Raw genomic sequence first — 6,000 nt, 5'->3', positions numbered from 1 at the left:
TATGGACTTCTAGGTCTCACAAACTTCAATTAAAGTTTCCAAATAAATTCCCAAAGTAAAGGAAATGTTGCCACCGAGACCTGATAAAACCCCACTTAAAATTTAAAAGGCCATTCTGTCGCTGTTATTTTTCAGGGGTCTAAATTCATTACCTAAAGAGCTGGAGAGAGAGAGGTTCCCCCATCAACTCTAATTCACGACCATTATGTACCAAATTTTGTATATCAAGGGACTCAATTTTATATACTTGAGATGTCCAAGTGCTTCTATTTTTTTATACCAGCATTGTAGTCTTTCTTCATTATGGGAGTAAACATTCATCAGGAGGATCTTTAATTTAAGTGACTGGATAAAATTTATAGGGGCTAATTGATGCCGAAAGTAGTCTTTGAACTCCTGGCCTATTTTTAATTTCTTTGAGATATGAAATTTCAGAAAAAAAATATTTATGAATAGATGGGTGGTAAACATGCAAAGGCGCACACCGGTGTTTTGTGACTTCCTGAGGACGGTATCAGAATATGGCTCAAACGTGAATGGGCTTCTTTGGAATGCTGACCTTTAAGGAAGGATCTGGTAGGATGAGCAGCAGACCTGAAGAAGGATGGAGATCCTGGAGAATAAGTCATACCGTCTTTTCGACAATACTTACAAGAAAGGGAGAATGTGGTTGATGCACTGTTAGGATTTCGTTAACATGGAATACTTGATAAAGTGGAAAGATGAGGGGCGCCTGGGTGGCTCAGTGGGTTAAAGCCTCTGCCTTTGGCTCAGGTATGATCCCAGGGTCCTGGGATCGAGCCCCACATCGGGCTCTCTGCTCAGCGGGGAGCCTGCTTCCTCCTCTCTCTCTGCCTGCCTCTCCGCCTACTTGAGATCTCTATCAAATAAAAAAATAAAATCTTTTAAAAAAAAAGATTAAAAAAATAAAGTGGAAAGATGATCATAATTTTTAAGGGAAAAGGAGGTTTCTCAGTATAAATCTAACCATGGGAAAACAAAAGCATTAGGGAAAGGAAAAAGCATAAATGTTCATGTTCTAGTACTAAATCCAGGTGGTACGATTAGAAGGGATTTTTCTTTTTTATTATTTTTTCTGCAATGAAAACACATTACTTTTGTGATTTAAAGTATTTCTTCAGATGACTGAGCTGAAGGGGCACTCAAAAAAGGATAGGTAGGGCTTTGTTTGTGCTGAATTGAGAGAGCGAGGCCCTCGTCACTGTGGTTTCGGGAGAGCAGACAGCGGTTTGTGTGCCAGTCCATTCTTCCTTGTTAGGATTAACTGAGGTTTGTGATGTTGGGTCAGATCTGGTCCCCCACCCCCCAAAATTGCTAATATTTACTTCTTTTTTGTATTCTGCAAGTCTGTCTCATTTTTCGGTTGTATACTCAGTATTTAGAGTCTGGTTCTCGTCTTCGGGGTTACTTCTTGTTTGGAGGGGGTGGTGATGATGGTAGGGTATTGACTGTAGCACATGACTTGTATGTTTCTCTGATGATTCTGTTGTGGTCCGTGAATGTCTACTGAGCACCTGCTTTATTCCAGGCAGTGTTATAGGTGCTGGGAAAGGTGGGCCCAAAGTCTCTGCAGAGGAGACTGATCAAGAGACTGATTCAGGGGCGCCTGGGTGGCTCAGTGGGTTAAGCCTCTGCCTTCAGCTCAGGTCATGATCTCAGGGTCCTGAGATCGAGCCCTGCGTCAGGCTCTCTGCTCAGTGGGGTGCCTGTTTTTCCCCTCTCTCTCTGCCTGCCTCTCTGCCTACTTGTGATCTCTCTCTGTCAGATAAATAAAAATCTTAAAAAAAAAAAAAAAAGAGAGACTGATTCATAACAAAAATCATGGAGTCGGTGAAGAAGATGCAAAACAAAATACGTAGTCCCCAAGTGCCAAACTCTTGCACCTTTCAGTTCTTTCCTCTTATCTCATCTATATCCAACAAGATTCTAATATCTATTTTGTTATTTATTTTTCAAGGGAGAGTGGCATCAATGCATCCTACAGCTTTCTCTGTAGTGCTAGTGTAGCCTGTGTGTGATGACGAAGGCTAAGAAGCCAATATGAAGTTTCTCGGTCCATGTTTTAATAATGCCCATCCTTGTCTAGCAACACTGTGGACCCAGCTCTTGACTCTAACTGGAATAGCCAATGAGCATGGATTTCTGGCTTCCAGCTCTTATTAGTCGCACAGTATGTAATTGTCTGCAGGTTATCTCTGAGATTAGTTCAGTCAAACAAGACACACAATGCGGGGGACATAATCAAGACTTATTCTTCCCACTTTATGATGGATTTGTATTCTTTGTGTATTGTGGTACTGCTGGGGACTTGAGACTTGGCCCTAGGAGTTAATGGAAACTTAATGTGTAAAAATGACTCTGTGTGTATGTTTGAAAATGGTTAATGTTGTTTTCTATTCATGAACTAGAGAGCACCCACGTTCTGTTCCACTCAAAGGATTAGCCTGGTGGTACCTTTGAGCTACCTCTGTCAGGAACAGCTGGTCCATCATTAACCACGGTGGCCTATTAGCCATTTTTTAATTAAACACATCCAGAGTCTGACTTTTTCTTTTTTTAAAAAAAATTCTTTATGTACTAAAAATATTATACAGGAATACTCACTTTTGGGTGTACTGTTGAGTCCTTTTTTAAAAAAATGAAGTTTCAAGAACAGTTTTAGGTTTAAAGCAAAATTGAGAGGGAGGTATAGAGATTTCCCATATACCTTCTTCTCCAACATATGCATAGCGTCTCCCACTGTCAATATCATTTACCAGAATGGTGCTTTTTTTTTTTTTTTTTTTAACCGAGGATGAACCTACATTGACATATAATAATCACCCCAAGTCCATACCATAGAGCTTGGTAAGTTGTGTATTCTATAGGTTTGGACAAATGTATAATGACATATATCTATCATTAAACTGTCATACAGAATATTGAGACTGCCCTAAAAATCCTCTGTGCTCTGCCTATTTATCTCTCCCTCCTACCCCACCCCCGACAACCACTAATCTTTTTACTGTCTCCATGGTTTTGCCTTTTCCAGAATGTCATATGGTGGGAATACGCAGCCTGTAGCCTTTTCAGATTGGTTTCTTGCACTTACTTACTTATCCATTCACCTGCCCTACTCTTTCTTTATCAGAGGTTTGAGTTGTATTTTTCGAGGTCTGCCTCTGAAGCCTTCCAAAATCATACACGTTCTTCCCATCCAGGGCATCAGCATTTGGTAGAAGCCGCAAAGTAGTGGGACAATAGTTGGAAGTTACTGGGACTTTGCCAAAGCTATTTAAAAACCCTAATACAGCTTTCCAAATTGTATGCTCTCTCTTTATTTCCATCTTTTTACTTTGATTTTTTTTCCCCTGAGGCTTTATTTAAAGAAAGACTTGTAAATAGCATATATTTAAGGTTTCAAAAAAATCTAGTCTGACAGTGTTTGTCATTTAATTAGAAAATTTGAGTGTGGTTACATTTCTTATGTAATTCCTCATATATTTGGGTTTAAATCTACTGGCTGATTTTTTTTTTTTCAATTTGTCCTGTCCCTTTTTTTTTTCCCCCTCTTCTTTCTTGCCATCTTTTGGATTAATCAAGTATTTTTTTATTATTCTACTTTTCCTCCTCTTTCAGCTCGTTAGTTATAAATGTTTTACTTTACTTTTAATGGTTCCTACAGAGATGACAACTTGCACACTTAAATTATGGGAGATGTTTCCTCAGTGTGTACTTCTTACTATATCCAAACAGCACAACGGCCTTAGGAGACTTTAATTCTATTTACATTACATTTTTTATTGTCATGAATTTTAACACCACGCATTTCTTAGCTCCCAAAAGGCATAATTATTATGATTGTACACAGTCGGGATTCATGTGGATTTACCTGCGTATTGATCTTTTCTGTCATTCTTCATTCCTTTCTACAGCTTCAAATTCTACGTGAGGTCATTTTTCTTTGGTCTCAAGAATGTTTAGGGCAGGTTTCCAGCAATAAATTCTGTTTTTCTATGTCTGGAAAATGCCAACTAAATAAATAAATTGTGTTATCCACCCCCCCCCCCCTTTTTAAAGATTTTATTTACTTATTTGACAGAAAGAGAGTTCTGAGAGAGAGCATTAGTAGGGGGAGGGGCAGAGGGAGAGGGAGAGGGAGAAGCAGGGAGCATCAGCAGGGAGCCTGATGCAGGACTCCATCCAAGGACCCCAGGGATCATGACCTGACCTGAAGGCAGACACTCAATGACTAAGCCACTCAGGTGCCCCTCCCCTTTGTTTTTGAAGGATAGCTGGAGAAGAGAATTGAGTTTGACCTATTTCCTTTCGTTGCTTTCATATCTGGATTTAAGCTTCCCCTGCTAGACAGCCAAGAGGATGACGTGACTTTCTGCTCATATCCATATTATATAACAAATTAGGTGTATAGTATTATACCAGACACTTTGGGCAACTCAAAGATGAGTATAAGACAGGGTCCCTGCTGTCAAGGAAGCTGGTCGAATGGAAGAAACATATCTACTTGCATAGTTTAAGGGAATAAATCCACAAGGGTGGGATGAGGGGAAGTGCTGGATGTAGAGCGAATCGGCCATTATGACTCCACGTGGGAACATGAGTGTGGGGTTGTGTGCCAGGTTAAATTCCTGCCCTGGCAACGTATCACTTGGGAAACATTCTGGTAGGTTACCTGGCCTCTCAGCCTCAGTTTGCTCCTGAGGAAATGCCAACACGACGAGTGCCTGTCCTATGAGCTGTTGTGCGAATTAGTTGAGTATGCCCCGCAGTAAGTACCTGGTGAATGTTTATTCATAGTTGGGATTATTTCCTGGCTCTAGAGGCAAGAGAGGTGGACGAATGCTTCTGAGTAGCCCCAAAGCATACACATAATGGGCTCTTTAAATCCTGAACACGGAGGGGTTCGTTACTGACTGGTGGGGAGGTACCTCCAGGCAACACTGCTTACAGGGCACGGCGGGACATTGGGGTTGCCATCTGGGTCTAGTGCCCAAGAACTGGAAATTCCAGCTAATGGCAAATATTTATTTCTTATTGCCTGAGCAAATGTTCCCAGGCTGGGAATGTTTTCATTGGGAAGAAACAAAGGTGATGGTATGTGTGAAGATAATGGTCTGCTTTCTCACTGGCTGTCAGAAAAAGGGCAACAAAATTGAGACACTTAATTTCTAGGTTTACTCTTGCCTCACCTCTCATCCCCTCCTCCCTCCCTACCTCCCCCCTTCCCTTTCCCTCTACTTTCTTATCTTTCTTGGACTGGGTGTATTCAAATAAGCTTAACCAGTGCAACCTTTTTCTTTTCTTTTTTTCAGGTGCTTTGAGGGGGTGGGCTTGTTTTTTTTTTTTTTTTTTTTTTTCCTCTATAGGAAACCTTGGGTAAATGATTTCTTGGATTCAGATATTTCCATTTAACATGGGAAATCAAGTAGTAATCTGAATTAAATGAGATACGGTTTTGTTAAACTGTGGGATATAAGAAAGCGAGGTAGTAAAGTGATGTTTATGGCTAGCTCCGGCAGTAACTGTGATCTGAATTTCAGTATTCCTCCATTGTCTCATTTTGATAAGGGATGGAAAAAGGAATTTTATCTACATTAAAAAATGATCATCTTAAAAACAAACACAGTGATTTAAAATAACATCAAGTGTTACTCCAGCTGTCTGCTCTGACCATAGATTCACAAATGTAAAGAATGGGTGCTGGTTGGGAGTGCCTGGGTGGCTCAGTTGGTTAAGCGTCTGGACTCTTGGTTTCAGCTCAGGTCCAGGTCTCAGGGTCGTGAGACTGAGCCACACATGTGCTTGAAATTCTCTCTACCTCTGCCCCTCCCCACCCCCATAAATAAATAAACAAACAAACAAAGTAACCCTAAAAAAGAATTGGGGCTCATCAGGCAGGGGAGTTGGGCATCTTTTCCCTTCTTCTTCCCTCCTTTCATAAGATTAGAGAGAGTAAAACTCCACCATAATTTAACTAGT

General features: G+C 40.6%; 1 protein-coding gene across 1 annotated transcript in view; it reads left to right on the top strand.

Annotated features, from left to right (window-relative positions):
* Positions 1 to 6,000, top strand: part of TNFRSF21 (TNF receptor superfamily member 21) — a 66,335-nt gene that overhangs the window by 45,433 nt on the left and 14,902 nt on the right. The window lies entirely within an intron of this gene.

Source organism: Mustela lutreola, chromosome 6, assembly GCF_030435805.1.
Source record: "Mustela lutreola isolate mMusLut2 chromosome 6, mMusLut2.pri, whole genome shotgun sequence".
In the NCBI taxonomy this organism is placed as follows: Eukaryota; Metazoa; Chordata; class Mammalia; order Carnivora; family Mustelidae; genus Mustela; species Mustela lutreola.
This window is presented reverse-complemented; position numbering and strand designations above follow the sequence as displayed.